Source organism: Narcine bancroftii, chromosome 3 (assembly GCF_036971445.1).
Source record: "Narcine bancroftii isolate sNarBan1 chromosome 3, sNarBan1.hap1, whole genome shotgun sequence".
Taxonomy (NCBI): Eukaryota; Metazoa; Chordata; class Chondrichthyes; order Torpediniformes; family Narcinidae; genus Narcine; species Narcine bancroftii.
In genome coordinates this window covers 200,996,410-201,022,225 of record NC_091471.1, presented here as the reverse complement: position 1 = coordinate 201,022,225, position 25,816 = coordinate 200,996,410, and the positions used below count along the sequence as shown (strand labels likewise).

Sequence of the window (25,816 nt, the reverse complement as noted above, 5' to 3'; positions counted from 1 at the left end):
TATCAAGGGGCTAAAGCATGAACAAACCTTGCAGTTGTGAAATGAAAGAAATTTATTGCGACTTACGTTATTACTTCCCCTTCCTACCTATCACAGCCACTTTAGGTCAGTTATCTTACTTTGTTCCAGATTTTGGTGCACCACACTAAAGTTCAGGTGAATATAACCTTCCAGACCAAGGCTATGTAGTCAGTGAAGATGCTTGGAGATCCCATTTCACTGCACGTTCACTATATACTCCATCTCTTTGTAAAGTGACCACAAACATCTGCACACATGCAGCAGCAAAATATCTGCAAGAGAAAAATGAGAGATTGGGAATGACACACATTGGGTGAATGCATTATGGTTGGTTGAAGTTGAGTGGCAGCCTTTTGATTCTTTCATTATGATAATTCCATTAGAATGGAACTGATTGGTCTTACTAATGGGAATCAGAGAAATAGATTAGAGCAAATCTTTTTCTGAAACTACAAGATTTATACTTGAGCGTTAACTCAGGAAGAAGTATTTCTCAATGATGGTTGGGAAATTAGGATACTGTGAAGCATAATGGGCTGGAGTGAGCTGAGAGGTCTGCTGGCTGGGAAATCAGGAACATGCTGGATGTCATGACCAGATGCAACTCACACCTCACACTGCCCCTGGACTTCATTAACTGCAGAACTACTTTGCAAAGCTTGTGGGGTTAGATACAGGGGGTATCTGATCTTCAACTTTACATGGGCCATCATTGGCACATCTAGTGTGGCCCATTTTAGAGTCAAAAGGTAAGCTCTTCAGTTTGATTTTCATTATTACAGTGTTTTATTAGTTAGTTAACAGCTCGTGTTTTAATTAAACATATTTTAAATGCTTTTTAAAAGTTTTTTGAGTGGTTTTAGTTAATTTTTACCTCCACTTTTGAACTGTCTCCTATCCCAGTTGCTACCATTTGCAGCCAAATTATTGCTTTCAATGAACCTTGTCTCACACGATGACTGAATACCAACTCTACACTGGCAACACAAAGATCAGTGAGACCTGGCCTGATTTCAGAAGCCTGGTAGAAATAAAACACATCCGGTGTGTAAAAGAATGTGCAACCTTTTATTATTGATTAAGATTTATTAATGGGTTGTAGGGTAAGAGCAGGACAGTGAATGCAAGACTTAGTGATCTTGGAAGGTAATTGAAGGAGAAAGTTGGGCATGGAAATGATCAGGGCTGCACAGAGGGAAGAGATCCAAGGGACTAAGTGAACATTACAAAGGATCCTGATGTGGACATGGCAAAGGTTATTAAAGAAGAAACTTGAAGAAAGATTACTGTCTTGGACTTCCCAGAAGCAGACCTACAAGTCTGGCCCCTTTAACCAATACTGGAACAAGCCTCTTGTGTTTGTGAAACCAGTTTGACAGATTCCAAGGGCAATGAATCTGAACACGGGCTGGTTGAACAGTAGTTTTTATTTACATGCACAGAGGAGTCAGATCAGGGCTAAAAGACACACACATGCACACACAGGATTAAATATCACACTTACAACCACTTGCAAGTTATAACATTCAATACCCACCACCTCTTGAGATCTCTAGCAGTCACAGCTCTTAACTAAGTTAAGCTAAGCTGTACTAGGTGCAGTAATTTCTAAACACGCAATACATAGCTCCCCAACCTTTTGTCTGTGCACACCTTACAAATGTCTCTCCAACATTGCCCATGGTTCACAATCAAATAGAGCTAGTGTTCAACCCAGAAGAAAAGAGGCAAATGGCTCATACACGGTGGGCTTTATAGCTCCACCAGCTGGAGAGTCTGGCCCAGGTATTGATGAGGCAATTAAAGGGGGCCTATGACCAAATGTGTGCTGACCTGTGGGCAGGGCTTGACCTTAATTGGCAGATGAAGTGGTTTCCAACTAGGTTCCAGATGAAGAGGTTACCTGACCCTATGCAATCCAGACTACATTCCACCCCTCAGAAGTCATAACATTCACCAATCATTACATATATGAATAGAGACTAGGAGCTTTCTGGATAAATTTACAGACAACAGAAAAATCAAAAACCAACCACACGAGAGAGATTATAATGACCTAGTGAATGGCAATAACCCACTGACTCCCCCAAGCCCTAAAGAAATACAAGCTTTCCCAGGATGTGTCATTTTGCAGGAACCAGTCCCTTGATATTTCAGTTTTACCCTCCAACTCTCAGATATGCTCAGTCAGATATTCCCTGATTCATCAGGAATGTAAGTGCAGCTCTCCTTACCAATCATTGTGCAGGTACCACCATCAGCAGTGAGTAGGTAGTCCAGCCCCATCTGGTTCTGCAAAGTAACCATGAAGACAGCCGTCAAGTCTGTTGCCATTCAAGTCAGATCATCCTCCATATGCCATAGTGCCATAGCTGTCTCATTGGCCAGCATCTCCTGCTTGCTGGTCATGTGGATAACTTCATGGGACAAGAGGGCAGTGCCATACTGGGAGAAAGCAATCATTCACAACCTTCCCGCCCTTCTGTCCTGGTGTCCGTGGTAGGCTAGGTGCTCCCCCAAGGTTGTTAAGATGATGGATATAAGGCACTACATATGTTAGAAAGCAACAACCGTATCATTCCACAGGGAGCCAGGGGTAGGTATGGTGTCTGCATAACCAGTGTGTGCTTTGAGCATCCAGAGACCCAGCTTTGCACTGCCCTCAACTGTGGACTCTGGCGTGCCTGGATACCTTTCTTGCTCACATTCACTATGCCCTACCAGCAGACTGGGCCAATCCTCATCAAAACATCTGCACCAACATTCCCTGGCCCTGTTCACCGGTTGGGGAGTCACTCCAAGAGACAGGACTATAGTGGTTTCCAGCTTGTAGGGAGGAAGAAAACAGTTCCTGAAACACCCACCCCACCAGGGGACACTGGATGTAATGTGTAAAGATGGAGGTAGGTAGGAGCTCATTGCCATAGGCACCCCTCTCCATCAGAGCAATGAAGGTCGTGCAATTAACCAGTTCCTGCAAACAGCCCATTTCTGTGGAAGTCCTTCAGTAGCATGTGCTGGTGTATTCGTAGGCGACCCTGAGGAATGTGTTGTAGGCTTGCATGATGCCAATCAAAGCAGGGATGATCAGTAGTGTTTTCCAACGGTGCATTCTCCTGTTGGGGGTGGGGGGAGTACAAAATTCATTCCTGTCTGGTTAGTTTTATGGTGTGAATACATGACAAATTAAGTTCACCCATTGTGTATCTCTGGGGCCCGCGCGCTATAATTTCCCCCTTGGTAGGCTGTCCTTGTGGTTGCTCAGGGTCCTGAGGGATATTAGAGGATGCCAGATGGCATGAGGGTGGGGACCTCTTCTCCCTCCCCACCCCAGCCAATTGGACAGGAATTGAAGTTGTCCACTGCTTGCTGCAGCACACTGAACCACCCCTGCAGTATATTGGTGGGTGTCAGTGTGCCATTCACTGGGTCACTCTTGTAGTGGTGGGATTTTGTCTTTTCTGTTGTCTTTGTAAATTTATCCAGAAAGCTCCCAGTCTGCATTGATGTATGATTGGCGAGTGTTTTGAGTTCTGAGGGGTGGAATGTATTGTGGTCTGAAACCTGGTGGGAATGTGGATTGTGGAAGGTCAGACCACCTCTCTGTCTGGAACCAAACTGGAAGTCACTTCACGTGCCAATTGACTATTGTGAGCAGGCCATTCATTGGCTCAATTAACTCGGATGCCTATGGTTGGTTGGGTGTACGCAGCAGCCATGAGAAAGCAGCCTCTGCCACCCATTCCTGTATTTTTGGCCTCGTGACATGTGAGCCATGGTCAGACTGTACCTCCCACGGTACACCATACATGGAGGAGAGGTATTGTAGCCCTGTAATGGTGCTGACCTGGTTGGCCCACTAACAGGGCACCACCACCAGGACAATTGAGTATGTGTTGACTATTGTGAGAGCATACTACTTTTTATTTTAGTGTGGGAAAGGCCCAATATAGTTGATTTTCCATACCTGGCCTGCTCCCATGCCCAAGGACACCCCCTTGGTTTTACTCATTGACAAATGGGGCAATTGGAAACCACGGTTCTTCCTTCATCATGGGAGCATGAGACAGCCCAGACCCTCTGCCCATCGTCACGCCCCACCAAACCCCATATGCCCACTTTTACCGTGCGCCCTTGATTCCAAGGTGCCAAAGTCACTCTGCTCCGGGTGAAATGGTGGTGGAGCAGATTTGAGATTCTTGGTCCACAGATCTGCCAGTAGGTGAGGCTGATGTGTGATTGGTCCTCGCAGGTTACTTGATGGGCCCTGCATTGAAAAAGCAGCACATGGAGTTTCTCTCACGCTCTCTGTTCTTGCTGTTGCATGAGACCATCACTGAACTCCAACCTGTAGGCCACAGGCAGGTCCAAAGGGCCAACTGAGATAGGCCCATCCTGGATCCTGAGCTATGGTGATTTTGCAGACCAGATTCATTTGATATACTTGTTAATTATAATTAATTTACTCTCCTGTGATTGCTAGGGATAGAGAGGGATGGTGGGTATTGTGTGTTTAATCCCTATGTTCTCAATCAGGAATCAAGAATGTTTAACAGTGATTTATTTGCATCGGATGTGTAGCTATTTGTGTATTATCCAGGTTAGTCTGTGAGTTTACGCTCCTTTGTGAATTCCCCTCAAGACACCTCTTTGTTAATAACATGCGTCCAGCCTTGATTCTCTTTGAACCCATCAAACCTATTCAGAACACAACAGCCTCAATCCATTAGCTTAGTTAACTTAGTCTGAAGTTCAGTGAGCCCACTCTTAACTGACCCCAGAAGGTCTCCCATCTGTTAAAAAAGCTAAATGATATCACTACTGATTCCAAGTGATGGCCACGTACCTGTCCATTATGCACTGAGGATACCTCAGAGAAGTGGAACAATTGTGCTAGATGATAGAATTTTGTAGTAAAATCCACTTGGGTGATGGTGGGAGGGAGGAGGGTGGATACAGGCAGAAGTGCTGAAAATGATAAGAAAGCAAAGCTATGGAATAGTGGGATATTTGGCTGAAGGTAAAGAATGATATGTTTAAGAATTATTCTTGTTCAGGACATCGCCCATTTCCCGTGGCTCCACAATGATGACCACACTGTCCTTTTGGACCCCTATTATCTCCAAAGGTACTCTTTTCCTCCCAATACTTTTAGAATTTCTTTGGTTTCTCCCTTGCCATGTCTGCCAAAGCTCTCTCCTATCCACTTTTTGCCCTTCTGATTACTGTCTTGACTGCATTCCTCCATCACCGCGTCTTCTCTTGGGATTCACAACGCCAGCTTCTTCTGCAGGACAGATGCCTCCTTTTTTCTTGATGAGGACTTCAATATCTCGTGTCATTCAGGGTTCCCTAATCCTGTTAGCATTGCCCTTCACTCTAATGGGAATATGCTGCCCCTGAACTCTCACCCATTCATTTTTAGGAATTACCCATTTTCCAGACAGCCTCGCCCATCCAACCTTTTAAAATTCCTTATGCAGACCATTAAAATTTCCAGGTCTCTGACAAGAGTTAGCAGGATAATTCAATTCATTTAAAACCAAAATGATGTACATTTGAAAAGGGCAAATCTTATGTATTGTTTACTAACACCACACAAGAATGAAGTACAGCATTTGTTTTGATAATGCACATGGATGACGAGATATTTAAAACTTGATTATTTCACCAGTAATGAATTACAGAATATAGTAAACTATTATTAGCTTGGCAGCCATCTATTTTTTTCCAGTTCATTTTACTAATGTCTCAGTTCCTCCAAACAGCACATTGCTATTTAAGTGTTATATGGCGAGCTCTCCACTGGCCACCGAGACAGAGGTGCACCAAAGAAGAGGTACAAGGACTGCTTAAAGAAATCTCTTGGTGCCTGCCACATTGACCACCGTCAGTGGGCTGATATCACCTCCAACCGTGCATCTTGGCGCCTCACAGTTCGGCGGGCAGCAACCTCCTATGAAGAAGACCGCGGAGCCCACCTCACTGACAAAAGACAAAGGAGGAAAAACCCAACACCCAACCCCAACCAACCAATTTTCCCTTGCAACCGCTGCAACTGTGCCTGCCTGTCCCACATCGGACTTGTCAGTCACCAATGAGCCTGCAGCAGACGTGGACATACCCCTCCATAAATCTTCGTCCTCGAAGCCAAGCCAAAGAAAGAAAAAATTCTGTTAATAACATATAAATTTACATAATATACTTGTTATAATTTTTTTTATCAATTCTATTTTCTTCATTGTCAAGATATCAATTTAAACTAAGAAGAAAATTACACTTAAGTTCAAATCGATTTATCAACTGATTGTAACAATATAACCTGATGAAACAGAGTTCTCCGGTCCACAATGTAAAAATAATGCACACATACAGACGTATGATACATATACATGTCTTATGTGCAGATATAAAAGTTGATCATTATTAATAAATACTATTATTATTAAATTGTTTTAACAGTTCAGCGATCATTCTGCACCCTCACTGGCCGTGGGAAGAAGCTGTTCCTCAGTCTGTTGGATCTGGCTCCAATACTTCTGGATCTCTTTCCCAACAGGAGTAACTGGAAGATGCTATGTGTGGAATGGTAAGGGCCCTTACAGATTTTGAGAGCTCTCTTTAAACGGTGATCACATTAACTAACATTAAATGGGGAGGGGGGGGGCAATCCCAGTGATGCTTTATGCCACTTTTATCGTTTTATGGATTGATGCCTGATCCGATGCTTTACAGCAACTGTACCACACCGTGATACAGCTGGCCAGAGCTTTTGTGTAGACAGTTGACAGAATGGTGTCCAGTACCCTTTCCTGGCCCAACCTTCTTTCTTTCTATAATATTTTCTGTTGATTTTATACATATAAACGTACATATGGCATGCACAATAAAATGATAAATTACATAACTCAGCAAGTTATAAAGGCATATAGAATGCATCCATAATATGTAACACATAAATACATCTAATCATTTTAACACGGACAGAACATGTCTCAGAACCTCATCCCCTTACCATCTTGTATGGCTAAAATGAAGTGAAAAAAAGAGGAATATATTTCTTTCCTGGAGTTAAACAGCAAAGTACTAAAGTTTAAGAATTCTATTATCCCTAAAGGTTGTGGAACAGATTCAAGAATGGGCCCCACAATATTTGTAACCTTATAGTTATTTATTGAGTAACAAATCTTTTCTAGACTTAAACAGGACATAATGTCCCTTAACCACTGAGCATGGGTAGGTGGGGCAGCTTCCTTCCATCTAAGCAATATCGCACATGTGGCTGAGAGAGATGCACAAGATAGAATTTAGCGTTTGATTGGAGTTAAAAGAACATCATCTTCTCTAGTTGTACCAAAAAGAGTGATCAAAGGATTAGGCTCCAAATTTCAATTAAGGATTAATTGAAGCCAATCACTCCAATAACTTTTGAGACTAGCACATGTCCAAAACATGTGGATTAGAGAAGCCTCTCCCCTCTTACATTTATCACAGCAAGAGTCTACATCTGAATAGATACGAGATAATTTAACTTTAGACACATGAGCCCTATGTACAACTTTAAATTGTCACATAAGGATGTAGTATTAACCACCTAAAAAAATTGAATACCAACCCTTGTCTGATATTGAAAATCTTGTTCCCAATCATTTTGAATTTTAAATAAGGGAGCGTGTCTTAAACCTACCAACTTATCATAAATAATGGATATTAGACCTTTGCAATAAAATTGTAACCTAAAAAAAAACCTATCAGTAATGTTTACATCAGGTGCCCTAGAGAAGTTAGTTATGTGAGATGAAGAGCATTTCTGACTTGCAACTATCTGAAAAAATTAGTATTGGGTAAATTGAACTGTTCAGAAAGCTGTTCAAATGATGCAAAATTGTTGTCAATAAAAAGATTTTGGAAACATTCAATACCTAATCTGTACCAATCATGAAAAGCAAAATCCTGCAAAGAAAGTTGAAAAGATGATTTAGATAGGACTTGAACGAGAAAAACGATAAAGTCCAAAAATTTTTTGAAATGCACTCACACTCTCACACTATCCCTGACAACAGGATTGTAAATTGATTTATTTAAAGAACAAGGAAGTGAGGATTCAAGAAGTGCTGAGATGGAAAAGGTTTTAGCAGAGTTCAACTCCATAGCTACCCAAACTGTACAGTCTACTCGATTATGAAAATGTAACCAAAGCATGTTACTTATATTGACCACCCAGTAATAAAATCTGAAATTAGGTTGTGCCACACTGCCGTTATTTTTGGATTTTTGAAGATGAACTTTATTTAGATGAGGGCACTTACTCTTCCATAAATAAGACAATATAACTGAATTTAAAAAAACAATTTGGGAATGAAAATTGGTATGGATTGAAAAATATATAAAAATGTAAGTAAAATAATCATTTTGATAGAATTAATACGACCAACCAGAGAGATATAAAGGGGCGACCTTCATGTTAAAGATTGTTTCCCATGTTTTAATATAGCAAGGAAATTTTCTTTTAAAAAAATACTTGTGATTCTTTGTAACTACAATAACAAGATAAGTAAATTGATATGTCACAATCTTAAAAAGGAGACTAGTGTAAACTGATGCATTAGCATTCAAAGAGAAAAGTTCACTTTTATGCAAATTTAATCTGAATAAATTGGGAAAGTAATTATAGTATAGAAGGTAAAAGAAGTGTCAGGGCTTGATATGAAAAGCAGAAGAGGGAAACTTTATGTTCACTTCCCTTCCCTTCCCTGAAATATCCTCGCTTTCTCAAAATGCAATTGCTAATGGCTCTATGGCCAAATCAAAAAGTAATGGGCTTAAAGGACACCCTTGAATGTTTTCTGTTGGAGATTAAAGGGCTGCATCTGCTGAAAATTAGTGAGAATTGAAGCCGTAGGGCATGAATACAGTAGTTTAATCCATGAAATAACACATGGTCCAAAATAGAATTTTTCTAGAATCGCAAATAAGTATCTCCATTCCACCCAATCAAACACTTTCTCTGCATCTAAGGAAAGAACACATTCAGGAACTGCATTTGAGGTAAGTGCAAAGTATCCAATAAATGACAAATATTAAAATAAGGATAACAGATTTTAATAAAACCAATCTGATCTTCGGAAATGATTGATGGTAGAATATTTTCAAATCTATGGGCCAATACTTTTGCCAAGATTATAACATCTACATTTAATAAAGAAATTGGCCTGTAGGAGGAGCACTCAGCTGGATCTTTACCTTTCTTTACTATGAGAGATGTACATGCTTCATTAAAAGATGCTGGAAGATTACCTTGCTTAAATGAATCAGATAACTTAGAACTTACATGAAGTGAAAGCAATTAAGAGAATGATTTTAAGAGCTCCACAGGAACCAATAAGGTCCAGGATATTTTTGAGATTGCAATGAAGAAATAATAGTAGCTATTTCCTCTTGTGTTATAGGCTCATCTAATCTCATTTGATTAACCAAAGAAAGTGAGGGAATATTTAACCAATCCAAAAAACTTCATCAAACTGCTGTCATCTGTGAATTCAGAAGTGTAAAGTCAGGAATAAAATTTCCTGAATGTCATTTATCTCAGAATGATCATTGTGGTGGCGCACATCCCTGTAAGTAAACTGGCCCCGTTTGTACCGCCACGTTGGCAGGGCAGCTGCAGAAGATGGCGCTGTCAGGGCTTACTCACTGCCTCATGGCTTAGGCCACTGCTTGCGCCCCGGGCCACGTGATGACGTCACTGCTGCACGGGGTGGAAATCCCATTGGACTTAAAGGGGCACACGTGAAATTCAAGTAAACAGTTCTACTGGAAACCCCACTAGCCCAATGAGCCCAGACGATATCTGGTCTTAAAAAATAGACTCTTTGTCAATCAATACCATTTAAGTAAAGCTCCCTCCCTTCTGGACCCACCAGACCCACACATGGTTTTGGTAAGCGGAGGCTCAGTTTCAACTCCAGCAGATCACTCGGAGTCCACCATGTTCTTCCACATGGTGAGTGTCCTCGATGAAGAAATGACGGCCAGAGAGGACCACCTGATCCACAATTCTCCCGAGGAGGGCAAGTATATCACCCTCAAAACTCTGTCACCCAGGCTGATGCACCTCAATGGCCTGGGGGACAGAGCCCCGTCCGCATTGATGGATGAGATGCTTGCACTGGCAGAGGGTCACAAGCCCTGCCTGATGTTTTAGCAAGCCTTCCTCAAACAAATGCCAGAGGACTTCCAGCTCCTGCTAACGGATGAGGACTTCTCAGACCCTAGGAAGGTCGTAGCCCACGTCAACATGCTGTGGCAGATAAAGAAAGAGAACGAGGCCACTATGATCCAGGTCACCTGACCTGTACCCAGCCGACCACAACCTTCTCCCAGACAGAAGATCGAGGACCACCATGCGACCTCATATTTCTATCACCAACGCTGGGGAGCACAAGCTTGCAAATGCCGCCAACCCTGCTCAAACCAGGGAAATGACTGGGCCAACTGTCGCTGATGGCTGCGACAGCTGGCTACATGAACAGTCTCCTCCATGTGGTGGACAAAACCAACGGTCGGTATTTCTTAGTGGACACTGGAGCAGAGTTGAATGTGCTGCCCCCGACCGTCCTTGAGACCTGCACGAGAGCACTAGGCCAGACACTGTTTGGCATACGAATGGCTCAAAAGGAAGACCTCCAAGTCTTGTCCACAGGGCTCGTCTACGGTGCACCACTGACACTGCCAGGGGAGTTTCTCGGAGCAGGCACTGGACTGGGTGAGACCCCGACACTTCTCTTGGACCTCCGCAGCAAGCTCGCCTTGTTAACACCCCCAACGCCAACCCTCCACGGCAAGCACCCAGCGAACATCCCCAAAGAACTGGACTCAGCAGAGTTCATTTTCTTCTGGCAAGGCCCGCACCCGGACCCCTTGCAGCACCCGTGCGAGGGCCAGTACAATGTCCTCCAGCGACTGGGAAAAGCCTTTACTCTGGACGTTGGGGGCAGGAAGGAACTTTACACTGTCCAATGCTTTTGGACCTAAGCCAGCCGATGCAAATGGCACAACTCAAATAGAGGGGCCGACTGCCCAAGCCCATTCTGGGGGAGTTGTGTGGCAGTGCACATCTCTGAAAGTGAACCAGCCCCATTTGTACAGCTGCACTGGTGGAGCAGCTGCAGAAGATGGCGCCATCAGGGCTTACTCACTGTCTCATGGCTTAGGCCACTGCACACACCCTAGACCATGTGATGATGTCACCACTGCATGGGGCGGATTTCTCTTTGGCCTTAAATGGGTGCACGTGAAATTCAAATAAACAATTCTACTGGAAACTCCACTGAGTAATCTTTGTAATTTGCTGCTTGGATTCAAAACCTCTGATGATGGACAAAAGGAATATTTTGATTAATGAGAATCAATACCCCTCTGGCTATAGCCTGAAGTGAAGAATGAAAATGCTGCCCCCTCCACCTTGTCATAAGACAAGAATTATCATGACTACAAATGTGCATTTCTTGTAAAAATATAACTGTGGCTTTAAATTGATTAATATGTGAAAACACTTTTTTTCTTTTTAACCAGATGGTTCAAGCTTTTTATGTTCCAATTAAGGAAATTGATCGAATTATCCATATTTTTAATTAAAACTGTAAAAACTGATTAACATAATTAATATCCAAACTCCAGTTGTTAGCCCTCCAGAAAAAATAATGAAACTCACAAAGCCATAACCACCTCAAGAAAATAATCTCCCTCCTTTATCCCCCTTCCTTCAACCCCAAAAGCCAGACAACTGCTGATAATAGCAACAACAAGCTCTTCAAAACAATAATTCTTAACTTAAAGAAACCTTTCTGTTGGAGTCATGATCTCTTGTTCCATTCTTGTTTATGTAAATATAGTCAATAATTCTAAATACTACATAATTTTCCTAAAACATCAACTGTATTGTAAAAAAAATCTTTAGAATTTCTCATATAGTTCTAAGAAATATATCATAAAGTAATGATATAAACCATTTATACTGAAAGAAAAAGTAAATGTGTAATTCTCAATGTTCTTTACTTAGAAATATAATAGCACAATGCTTTTACTACAAAGAAAAATGCATGATTACAACAATTTTTTTAACCCCATAATATGTTGCCAAAGCAAAGAAAACCAACCAGTACTTTACCAAGCTATTTAGATAATAGCTATTAGACATTTAAAAAGTAATAATAGTCAATCAGTTTCAGCCATCGAGTAGGGATTCACACTAGATGAGATGTAGTGGGGAAACCATCTATGTAATTCTGAGCCCCTTCAACTGAGGGATGCCACTTCTTACAACCATTGGAAAGTGTGATGAGGAGGTGCATGGGATATAGCAGGGAAGGCTTGGAATCACGCTTATATAACTCTGACATATCTCTATATCGAGCACACACCTTCAAAATGTAAAGACAGTAACCTTTACAATCTGATCTGCTGGCCACGATATTCAAGTTTCCCTCTATGACAAGCTTCATGAATCAGAAAATCCTTAGTTTGATATTGATACAACTGTATAATGACCATGCGCAGTGTCTCTGCCCCTGAGCCAGCTTGAGTAATAGTAAGCAATGTGCTCTATCATTCCCTTGTGGAGGTGGGAGCAACTCTTTCCCAGAAACCAAACAGAGGAATTCTTTACAAAAAATTGTAAGTTGTCCACTTTCGGTAGCTTCAGTCAAGATCAGAATACATAGATTTTGTCATCTGCTCCTGCCTTCAACGTCAGCAACTTTTGCCATTAACTTTGAATTACTGTCACTTAGTTTGGACTAGATCTCTTCTAATCCATCGACAGGGTCAGTCAAATTGTTCAGAATAAACTCAAAAGATGAGTTCCTGGGTTGAACATCGGACTTCAAATTTATCATCAATCTGATTTAAAATAGCTTTAAATTCATCGGTAATGGCTGTCTGTGCTGAGCCAGTAGATCAGAAATAGCCTCCAAACTTAAATTAGCTGACTTCTTCTTTTCTTCCCAGATTAAAGTAAATGTGATTAAAGAAGAAAGCCTTCAAATATGAAGCACTTTGGTTGTGAAATAAAGAAACAAATGGGTAGAATAAGTTAAAATAAGTAAGAGCTTCTGGCTACTGCTGTTACACCAAGCTGCAGACAACCGGAAGTCCCCGTCGCAGCCTTCTAAGGAAGTGCAGTCACTGTTGCACCTTCCTGTCAAGTGAGGAGATGTTGTGTGTCCAGTATAGGTTACTTCTCATGTGGACTCGGAGGAACTTGGTGCTCTCCACTCTCTCCACTATCAAGCTATTAATGTGTAGTGGAGGGTGGTTGTCTGGTCCTCCTGAAGTCCATATTAATCATCTCCTTTTTCTTGTCAAAATTGAGAATAAGATTGCTATTCTCATACAATTTCATGAGATTCTCCCCCTCTTCTCTATAGTGCAACTCATTGTTGTTGATGATGAGGGCAATTACTGTCATTTCATCTGCAAACTTGATGACTCTGTTGGAGCTGGTTCGGGTGTTGCATTCATGAATCAGCAGTGTAAATAAGAGCAGACCAGAAGCTGAGGCAAATCTGAATGATAACCTTAGGATTCTGTATCTGCCAAATGGACCTTTGAATGTGCACAGTCTTTAACTTGAACTTGCTTTATCTAGGTTTAACTGCCAAAATCCTGATGATGCATCCAATTTGCTGAAAAACTCTGCATTTGCAAACTGTGACACGATTTCTTCATGTGTCAGAAGCTTAAAGTGTTCTCTCTTTGTTGCTCTGTTTAGATCCCTTGGATCCAGGCAAATTCTAAACTTTCCATTCTTTTTTGTCCACAACAACGAGTAAACTCACCCACTCCGTTGGTTCATCTATCTTCTGAATCACATTCAGGCTTTCCATCCTGTCCAACTCTGCTTTTTGTTGCTTTTGAAGCGTAAATGGAATTTTTCTGCATGGATGTATTTTCAGTGGCACACGTTTATCCACTCTGATCGTGTGTTCACCTGGAAGGCAGCCTAGATCCTGAAATAGGTTATTGTACTCTTTCATAAGTTCATCATTGACTGTTTCTCTTTTGCTTTCCACAACAAGGACTCTTTTTACCAGGTTCAGTTTCTCACAGGCTGTTAAATCTAGTATGACCTGTACATCCTTTGATACCACAATATGCTCTTTATCCTCGTGTTTCACTTTGACCATGCATTTTCCTTGCACTGGTATATCGGTACCTAAATATCCTGTCACCTTCACTTTTGTTCCATACATCTTTGGTCTGGGTCTAACCTTCTTAAAATCAGTCTCTGATATTACGTTAATTTGTGCTCCAGTATCCAATTTAACTGAAATGTATATGTCATTCACTTTTAATCTCAACATCCAGTCTCTATTTTCTTTCTTGTTTTCAGTCACAACATCTACATAGAATTTCTCTGTCCCTCTTTCACCTACTGCATGAACCTTGCTTTGTTGCACTTGGTTCCTACAGCAATAGGCATAATGGTTGCTTTTGTTGCACATATTGCATGTTTTACCATATGCTGGACACTTTTTTGGTAGGTGTTGTGTACCACATCGACGACATGGCTTTCTATTGTCGCTTTCATTTTTGTTCGCTGGCCACACCTCTCTTTCCACTTTAGCGTGCTTTTTGTTAAACAGTTTATGTCTGTACCTGCTCACTGCATCCACATTGCAGCTAGTATCACTAAACAGCTCTTTTGCCTGCATTTTCACAGTTTCTGTAGCCCTACAGAGTGCTATGCTTTTACCAGGTCATGATTTTGCTCTCTTAGCAGTCTTTCCCTTAGACCAGTGGTTCCCAACCTTTTTAATGCCCCGCACCCCTAAAAAATTTTAATATGTTCTCACACCCCTTAAAGTAATAATTTATTTAAGAATAAAGGTGAAGGTGACCAAAACAAATTTGTATGATCAATTATTAATAATATATAAACAAAAATGAAACATATGGAAAAGAAAAAAATATTACAACAAATTAAAAGTTGCATAAACCCTACAAAAAAATTAAATTTTCATCCATGCATGAAATTTCTTTAAAAAAATTAAAGAACTAATGTTCATATGTTCATAAGCCAATTTAAATTTAATGACTCTTTTGTTCCTGTTTATTGCTTAAGAGTTTTTCAAAACATGGCACTTTGTTGCTGATAGTAATCTGCACGTCTGCCTGTGCACCCAAGCGATTTCTAGATTTTGTCTTGATTGACAAAAGGGCACTAAATCCAGACTCGTCGCGAATGGGATGAGCACAGCTAGTGCTTTTTCACAAAGTCTTGGAAACATGTACATTGCCAAACACCAATATTGGTCCAAAGTTTTGCTTTCAAACTGCATTTCAAGAACAAGATTTGTGCGCAGTTCAATAAGATCTTCCTTCAGCTCTTCATCATTTGACATATTATCCAAATTGAAGGAGTATGGATTTATAAAAAAAACTGAAATGTTATCTCACACCTCCTGGAATGCTATCTTGCACCCCCAAAGGATGTGAGCACCCCTGGTTGGGAAACCCTGCCTTAGACTATTATCTGGAATATCACACACAAGTCTCTCTGTTATCAGCGTGTTAATCAGTCCACCAAATTCACACATTTTGCTTCTGTTTCTTAATTCAGTCACGCACTGATCAATACTTTCTTCCATTTTCTGTGTACATGTGAAAAATCTGTCTCTCAAACATCACATTACATTTAGGTATGCAGTATGCCTCTCCATTATTTTTTCAGTTTCATTTTGTCTCCTTCAGAGGCAAATGTGAAGTTATTATACACGTCCAGGGCTTCATCACCCATGACATGTAAGAAAACTGACACTTTCACTTTATCACTTTTCTTGTCTGCTCCGACTGCCACTAAATACAATCCAAAATGCTGTTTAAATCTGTTCCAATTTTAACCATGTTACCTGTCAGCTTAAGTTTCGCTGGTGGATGTAATCCTTCCCTGTTTCACTTCATTAGCCTCTCCTCACTGATCAGTTTCTGACTTTAGGTTTTACTTTTAAACTTAATTCCTTCACCTCACTTCTGACACCATGTTTCATCTTGTATTCATATGTGTGAGTTCTTAAGACAATACATGGATGAAGGAAAGCAACTTTAAAGTTGATGTAAATAGCACCATGAGGTTGCAAGCCTCCATTACAGATCTGCATATTGTGTGTCATCCCCCTGATGGCAGCCAAGTCTAATCAAACAGTAAGGCATTGCTAGTTGCTTTGCAACCACGATCACTATCATTACACCTCACACCTCCAATAGCCTCCCTCGTGTCTCCAGTGATCTGCTCTGCGGTTTACTGCAATCTGGCTCTTTTGCTTCAGCAAGTTAAAACTGCTCAATATCTTATCTGTCTGATCTTCTACTTTGAAATTCCATGTCGTGTTTCTAATTTCCTTAAGTGTTTCACAATCATAAACTTAGGAATTTAGGATGCTTATTGTCATAAATAGAACCATATTATGCTGAACTACATTGCTGCCACCCTCATGGCGCTGAATTGAAAGGACTAATTATTTTGAAATTAAAAAAGAATCTTATTCTTTAAAGCAGCTCAATGTAATTTCTTTGCCAAAGTTCACCCTAAAGAAAGGTACAGTGATGACCGTATTGGGGAAATAGTGTCAGGTATGCAATGAATCCATATTAAATTTCATGTAAGATCTGTAAATCAGAGATGTATAAATCAGAAGTTATTGTCTGGATTGGAAAAAAAAATGAAACAGATGTTTTGTCAAGTTGCTTTGCTAGCGGATTTGAATCTTCATCAAACGAAATGCAGGACTGAGCTCAGCAGAATTGATGTTTAAGCAGGACTGAGCTCAGCAGAATTGATGTTTAAGCAGGACTGAGCTCAGCAGAATTGATGTTTAAGCAGGACTGAGCTCAGCAGAATTGATGCTTAAGCAGGTGTTAATGGAGTCAGTGTGCCTGTCCCCTACAGAATGGAATGCATGTATCATATTTCTTGATTTTACCAAATTGTATCCAAGTACATCTAATTCTGTTGCATTAGAAATAATATTTTAAAGCATTTCTAAACCAATTTACATTTCCAGCTCTTAACATGTATCATATCAATTACATAACTAAATTATTTGAATGAATAGCCATGACAGGTCACTGACAGGTGTGCAACAATATTTATTTTTACTCATCTTTTACTCTGGAGCTGGATTCTCCCATGTCACTTGATCAACCTGTCATTGTGCCAATCACTTCACCATGCACACTCGTCAATCTTCTTCTTGACACTGACCCCATCAAAGACCAGATTTGACCTCAGAGCAGAATTTGTGTGTGACTGCTCTCACATCTCCCGCACCTACCACCCACCAATTTCCCTACCAAGGTTGGAAGCTACCTGTGGTCAATGATTCATCCCAGACTGATGGTCCCTCAGTGCTGTTTTCTTCATTATGCAGGGCCATTTGAAGTATGAGTGAAGAAATGCCTTCTGCCTTGGACCCTAACCTAAATCAGCATAACATGGTCACGTTGGAGACCCATTTCTGACTGAAAAGAAGGAAACCAGAGGATACAGTTATGGCGTGGGAATTGTTACGAGCCCAAAGGACCCCAAAACCCAGCAGCAATAGACATTCACCAAGACAAGTAGTTACTTTAACAAAAGTTGTTTTTAATTATCTTTACACATGAAAACAGAATTAAACTTTAACATGTATAAAGTTCACCAAGCTTTGGTGCTCGAAAAGTAAATGTTTACTGCTCAGGAAGGTTCTCGTAGGGATTGCAGAGAGAGATTTGTTGTTCCAGGATTTCCACAACTGAGGTACCACCATTAGTCACCTCAGTGTCTCGCTGATGAAAATTACCCATCAGGGTTCTCCAGATGATAACCTCTTTCTTTCAGACTATCACAGAGTTCCTTTCTGTTTCCCTTATTCCAAGAGAAACATCAGACAGATAGCACTTCCAGCCATCTGTCACTATGGAGCTTTTCTGTTTCAACAAGCTTCCTGGCTTGCACTGTTTAGTTGTCTTCTGTGTCACACATACTAGCTGAGAGAGCTTGTTTCACCCCTCTCTCTCTCTCTCTCTCTCTCTCTCTCTCTCTCTCTCTCTCTCTCTCTCTCTCACTCTCTCTCTCTCTCTCTCTCTCTCTCCAACTGAGACTGCTAGAAAGCCCATGTGATTCTCTCACTTGCAAAAATCCCCACCTTCTTCAGCAAACAACAGGAGTTATCCTTCTTGGTCAAGCTGTTGTCTTGGGTAAACAAAACCCAGGAGTGATGTTTCTGTGAGCACTTTGTAAAAAGGTCAGAAGCCTTGTAAACAGCCAAAGTGTCTCCTGTCCAAACAATAGTCTATTCATTTTATGACATAATTTGAATTAGCACCTATTTGTGAAATGTGCATAACATTCTCCATTGTTTCTGTAAAGTCCACTGAATATGAATTCTTCAGTCTTTCAAATAAAATCTGTTTTAAAATGTATGTATGTATGTAACCTACTCTAATTTTACCAAATTCTCCCAATATTTATCTACATTACAAGAATGGAGACAGGAGATGTGCAGGTGTTGCATGCTTGTACCATCCCTGTTTAATAAATCAGAAGAGATTAGAGGAGGAGGAATATGTGAGAGATGATTACAAATAAACACACCATCATTCTTGATACAGCATTCAGACCTGGAATGTGACTGACCATTTTTACTCATGGATGGTGTCTGACATGCTGACTTCTTCCAGCAATTCTTTGTTTGCACATCATCATTTTGCATGGTTTGCCCTGTGCCTCAAGGATCTTCATTTGCCTGAAGGATCTGTGTGTGCAGATGACATATCTTTTGCTTGCTTCTTGACTTTACTGAGGCATCCAGCACATGGCATGTTCAAATATTTAGTTGTTCACTCATGCCCATATTTGAACCTGGTTTAGAGAATTATACAAATGCTTATTGAATAAATTATTTTGCCAGTTCCAATCAGAACACCCTCTCATTATATATGGCTTTAATCATCGCTAGCTGGATTGAACTAGTAGTAGCCACTCACAGAATGTTTTCTGCAGTGTGCACTAAAGCAATGGACAGCAGAAATAATATTGGCTGATTATTAAAATCATTTATATTGATGTCCTGTCACAGGTTTCATGTTCATCGTGAACTAGGTCAAATCTGTAATTATTAACCATGCATCAAAGGCACAGACCCCATGTTTTAATTCTGATTTTAGCATCACTTTACTGATGAATAATCTTTTTGAAATTAAACAAAACTTTTGATATAATGATTTATAATGTTCCCAAGGAAGCGTGTGAATTAATTCTCTCACAAAAATAGCAGGCATTGTTAAAATGCTTGTTCTTTGAAATATACTCTTTGGCATGTTCCATTGTTCCTTGGCATAAAGATGTCTTTGAACTACTTACAAGCTTGCAAAGCTTTTCATATTTCACAATGGAAATACATACTGACTTTTGATCTCATAGTGTTTGGTTCTGATATTTTACCCCCTCCATAAATCTTCGTCCGCGAAGCCAAGCCAAAGAAGATGAAATAGTGCTGTATCTCTAACAGGCAAGGAAGGGTAAAGGGAGCTGTGGCATTGCATGAAATACCAAACTTTGTCCATGATCATATTTCTTAAGCTTTTGCAGATGCTGTCCTTTTAGTCATACAAAGCCTACAAGACTTCTGTTTACAATTTTGTGCATAACTGAAAGATATTCGTGATACCTGAATATTAGAAAGTTCTGCTGAAATAAGTTGAATCGAAGAAGACTGAAAGAATTTCCCATTCTGAATATGTAACATCATATAACCATTGGTAATTAAGTACAGAACACAATAAGAAAAGGAATTACACTTGGGCAAGTTGAAAGATGATAATTGAAACACAAAACGGAATGCATTATTAGGAAAGAATTGTCACAGCCATACCCCAGCTTTTAGTGAATCCTATTATAAGATCACAGTTCCACTTTTCATTTTAAAATGAAGTACAGCTGAGTGCTGAATACTTCAGATGATAATGAATATATTTTAATATGAAAGGTATGAAAAATAGTGAAAGTACCTCAAAGCCACACAGGCTAACACATCTTGTATTTAATAGGATCATGGGCCCTTGATAAAAGTTCGAGTACATAAGTACCAGTAGGTTGTGCAGGGAGACAAAAGAAAACCCACATGTTGCAAAGTTATAATTTTACAGATTGTGCATTTTGACTTTGCTTAGAAATTAGCACCATTAGCTTATTCTGGTTGGGAATATTCTAAATCTGGGCACTCAGTTAGGGAGGCTAGATCATTGACCCAGAAGGAGAGATTGAGCTTTGGAGTGAGGTAGAGGGAGGTGGGAAAGTTTAGGATGAAGGTTGATCCAATCCCATTCCATTTTCCCATAAGGATTGGTAAAGAATCTGACAGAAAGGCTGGAGGCCAGAGTCCAATACTTCCTCTCTGTATTGCCCATGAGCAGTGCTGTAGAGAATTTGCCTTTTATTCTGAAACTTTCCTCAGAATACCTAAATTTCTGGAGACCTGAACAGTTCACCAACCTCACACATCCATATCCTTTTGGAAGAGATTCCACTGGTCACTTATGGTATGGACATGACTCAGATGATGGTTCAAAATTGATGGCCATGGAGTCATAGTCATATAGGGATAAGCATGGAAACAGACCTTTAGTCCAACTTACCCACTCTGACCAAAATGTCCTACTTGCACTAGTTCCACCTGTTTGCATTTGGCCTGTGTCCTTCCCATATATCTGTCCAAATGTTTTTTAAACATTGCAATAGTACTTGCCTCAATGACTTTCACAGGCAGCTTGTTTCACACATCCACCACCCTCTGAGTAAAAAAAAAGTCAGCTTGATGTTTTCATTCTCTTTACACAAAGAACCCTTACAGTTTACACTCCCTTCTCCCTTCCCTGCAAATTCACTCTCTTTCCTAAAGCATACTCTGCTACTGGCATTAGCATTCACTGCCTTGCCTTCATCTCTCCCTTACCATCACCCTGCTTTTCTTTTTCCTTTCTGATGCAAGATGTATGCAGCTTTCAGACAGAGCAGAAAGTCAGGAAGGCATGAATGATGAAAGAACGCCATAACTTTCTGGACAATCAGTAGTTTTTGAGACAATTTAGAGGTCAAGGGCCATAAACATGCTTGCTTTAGCTCTATAAGTAGTATTTCTGGAAAGCTTCCTTTTAATAAAAACTCTCATTGACCAATGTAGAAGCTGCTAGAGAATCTTGATTATTGCTCAGATTCTCATCAGAAACCCTGAACAAATATCAAACTTTTAGTCAAGAGACCCAATGGCCATTTTAGATCTGCCCAGGAAATTAAAAATAACATTGGGCCAATTGTGGTGGTACACCACCAGCCTACTGCAGGGGGCAACCTCTGTTCCTGAAGGAGTGTACCGCCGGCCTACTGCAGGTGGCAACCTCTGTACCTGCAGGAGTGTAAGGGGGACAGGACTACACCAGGCCGACTGTCAATCAGTCGACCTGAATAGATCAAGACCCATCCGGTCGGGTGTCAATCACCCTCCGGGATACAAGCCTGCGGCGGCCTCCAAAGTCTCTCTCAGAGTTACTGCAGCTACAGCCAGCCTGGCTCTGTGTAAGTCTTTGTGGATTAAAGCCTGTTGTACAGTCTTTACCTTGTGTGTGTCTGATTCTGTCTAACAGCCCACCACAGCAATAAATTTTGTTGCATCTTCCATGGACCCAGACTATGCGTAACAAACAAAAATGGGTGCAGTATAAACCCATTACTAGACTGGTTTTTCTTCCCAATGGCCTTAAAATGTTTCCTTACTCCTAACAACTTAGGGAGAATAAATACTGTTCCTTAACTGAATGGATCAGGGATAAACCAAGCTGAAACAAAAATATTTGCAGATAATACACTTCCAAAGTACAATATATTTATTTTTTTAAAAGAAAAATCTTTAAAATGGCAAAATCCATGCTCTCAAAATAATGTTTAAGACAAAGTTCCTCTAAAAGCCTTTTATACATGGTTCCAGTTCAAATCAGGGCAATTGTATCACAACCTGAGTGAGAGTAGGCCTTTGTTTAAGTAGCAGCAATCCCAGCTCTATTCAAGGGGCAATGGAGAAACACAAAAACTGCAGATGTATGCCAGACAAACTCAGCAGGTCAGCCAATGTCCATAGATAGAAATGATCACAATGTTTCAAGTCGAGGCCCTTTGTCAAGACTCAGACAAAGAGGTAAAATTACAGAGATGAAGGGGGAAAGCTGGGGGGGGGGGTGGAGGGGCCCAGAGGATAGATAACAAGAAAGTGTGAGAGTTGAAGAGTCAGGTAGAGGGAGACTCCATTGGGATTGTTGGGGAGAGGGGTCTGGAGAGGATAAAAGTTAGAGAGAGATAAGAAATAGGGTACAGGAGTGGCTAAAGAAGAGGTAGAAACAATGGAATCAGATGGGGGTGGATGTTACCTCAAATTAGAAAGATCAATGTTCATGCCATTTGATTTAAAGCTGTTCGGGTAGAACTTGAAGTACTGTTCCTCAAAGTTATATTGAACTTTAACCTGACAGTGGATGAGGCCGAGGACAGACATTACATTGGAGGGATATTTGGGTAAGCTAAAATCGTAGGTCACTGGAGGCTCAAGTTTAGACCCACAAACAGAGTTAAACATCTACCCACATTGGATGAATAATCAACCTACAAATCTTTTCACTCCTTAAACAATATTCTCCAGGTGAAGAAAGTAACCACGCAGAAGCTGCAACAGGAGCTATTTCCTCCCCTCCCATTTGTGGGTCTTTCCTTTTTGTGCAGTTGGATGTAAAGCTCTGTGTATTGTCAATGATGTTTGCATCACCATTCCTCTGCAGGGTATGCATTCATCGCATTTTGCAAAAACATTATCATACCAATGTTTCTGTCAGTCTGAAAAACAAACTGACTGTTTGAAAATGTCATTTTTGTACTGCAAATGTTTCTGTTACTGCTCCAAGGTTCCTTCATTGTTCCATGTGGAAGGGAATATCACACATACTCAAATATTCCTATTTTAAATGCCAGAACCATCTGTAACTTTAGCACAATATGTTGACATTATGGTAATAAAATTGAACTTGTGTTAAGATTCCGATTATGTGTGTCAAATTGCTACATTCTCCACAGCTTCTGCCTCTCAAAGATGGCTTTGAGAACAAATCCATCACTTCTGTGCTTTTCTCAGCATTTTAGCTGATTTTATTTCATGTTTTTTAACTTACCAAATGTTACTCCATTTAAATGCTATAAAACCATACATTTATGCAAAAAGTAAATGCTACTGTGTTGGCATCTGGAAATTAATTTTAAATGCATTGAGGCACTTCGTGTCTTTTCTGTGTGGTCACCAGAATTGTACGCAGCAAACAAGCTGTGATCTAACTAGTAGTGTATACATTTCTACCATACATAGGATCTACTGAGAGCTTGCAGAATATTATTTTTGTCACATTCAGATTCCAGTGCCAACTATGAGGTTTTGAAGGCAGCAAGCTAAGGCCATATAAAGTAAAATAAAAAAAAAGTGGGAGAATGTCTCCAATGGACAGCTCCCACATGGACTGCCAGAGTAATATTGGCTGTTGGCTGAAAGCAGATTGCCTGTCTGCTCTCTTGATTAATGCAAGGTTGAGGTCATAAGGAAAGAAATGTTAAAAGACAGATGTACTCAGGAAAATTATAATTGTGTATAGTTGACAAAGACAGACAACCCCTTCAGCTCCCCGAGACTTTGGTGACCACACTTACATTAATCCTCCACCAATCATGTTTTATTTTCCCCACATACTCATTAAATGCCACGTTGACTCCACCACCACCATCTTTAGGATGCAAGAGGAAGCTGACACAGTCTTAGTGAGAACGTGCAAACTTCACACCAGCAGCACCAGAGGCCAGGATTGAAGCTTTGCTACCTATCCAGTCAGAACCATCAATGATGCCTGTATCTTTTGGTGGCAACCCCAAACTTAATAATGTAGAGCAAACTTGAAAACTGAAAATGCTGGGAATCTCCAGAAGGACTGGAGCTATTTGTGCTGAGAAAACAGGGCCACCATTTTGGGGTGGATGATCAACCTGGAACACAATCAATTCCCAGTTCCACATCAATCAAAGAACATTTACAACACAGGAGGTATTTTTTTTCCTTTTAATGTGCTGGATAAAGAAGTGCTATCTTGCCCAATCTTATTGTCCAGACTAGATCCATAGTTCTATTGGTAATGGTACATCAAATACATATTCAAGTGGGTTTTTTTTTAATAGGATGATTGCATCTGTCTCTACGACTCTATCAGCCAATGAGTTCCAACAGCATACCACTCGGGAGTGCAATTTTTTCCTTTTCTCTGCATAATTAATGTTAAGTAGGTGCCCCTGGTTTCTTCTTCTATGATAATTGCCTTTCCTGTTTACTTAAGATAAACCCCTCATAATTTCAGACATCTAATTGAAGTCTAGATGCAACCCTCTTGACTAAAAAGAAAATTGTTATTATGGTCTAAAAATGTATTATTGTTTAAACATTGGGGGGTGGCAAGTTTGGCATATGGTTAGTGCAACAGCTTTACAGCATCAGCGATCGGGACCAGGGTACGAATCCCGCACTGTCTGTAAAGGGTTTGTAGATTCTCCTCGTGTCTGTGTGGGTTTTCCCCAGGGGCTCCTGTTTCCTCCCACTGTTCAAAATGGATCGGGGGTGTCATTTAATTGGGTGTAAATTTGGCAGCATAGACTCGTGGGCCAAAATGGCCTGTTTAAAATTTAAAATTTTAAACTATCTTAGCTTATCCATTTTTTCCTCAGCTACTATTTTCTACTCCTTGTGATATTTTCAGAAATCTCCTCTGAATCTTCTCCCTTGTAATCAAGTCTTTCCTGTGATGTGTGTCCAGAACAGTGCTGAGTATTCATACTGTAGTGTCATAGAGTTGCAGCTTTTGTGTTTCTCCATTATCTTTTGAATATTTCCAGTCTAACTTTTCATAGAAAATGAAAGTGCTGTTGTCTAATGACATCACAATGCACTGGCTCCCTCTCTTCAAAGAAGATCAAATTCACATCATTCTCTGTGGTCCTTTCTTCTGGCCAGCGACTGACCTCCTGACACCTCTACGTCTTCCTGTTATCTGCAAAGTACAAATCAGGAGTATAATGGATGCAGCTGCAGCAACCCTGTAGCTCCTGAACACCATTCAAGGGTAGCATGGTTAGAGTAGCGGTCAGCACAATACAATTACAGTGCCAATGACCCGGGTTCGATTCCGCTGCTGATGGGTGTATTTTGACAGTGTGTGCTCATGGGCTGGATGGACCTGTTACATTGCAGTATCTCTAAATTTAAAACAAATTCTGATCAAGGCGATCTTCCTGATAGGTATCCTATCTACTTCAAACATTCATCCCTTGATTTGGAAACCTACGACGGTGCGAGCAGTGGAGGAAACACAGCCACCACGTTGAGGGTCATTAACGACTATTTTTATTCAATTTCAGCCCGCCCCTTTAAGGGCAGCATGAGCTCAGTCACCTGGTGCATTGTGACATCATAATCGCTGCCCAGGGTGCGCGTTGGAAGGGATGCTGGAGTCAGAGAGAAACCTCTGACGATGCCTTTCCCCATGGCTGCCCCACCATGTGGCGATACACATGGGGCCGGTTCGCCATGAGGATGTGTGCCACCACACAACCCCCCCAGAACCGGCTATGCGTCCTGTCGCTTTGGCGGCCGGCCCCGGAGCTTGCTCACGGCCGTCTGCACCGGCT

At 40.8% G+C, this 25,816-nt stretch overlaps 1 long non-coding RNA gene across 3 annotated transcripts in view; it reads left to right on the top strand.

Moving 5' to 3' along the window:
• LOC138758023 (uncharacterized) overlaps positions 1 to 25,816 on the top strand; it is a 120,243-nt gene that overhangs the window by 69,841 nt on the left and 24,586 nt on the right. Inside the window, exons 2-4 of one of the 3 annotated variants that reach the window (XR_011354063.1) lie at positions 925 to 1,065; positions 6,484 to 6,610; positions 9,471 to 11,532. This is a non-coding gene — a long non-coding RNA (uncharacterized lncRNA). Of the gene's footprint in view, positions 1 to 924; positions 1,066 to 6,483; positions 6,611 to 9,470; positions 11,533 to 25,816 lie in introns of those variants that run through there. The other 2 variants (XR_011354065.1, XR_011354064.1) reach the window with 2 other exon arrangements.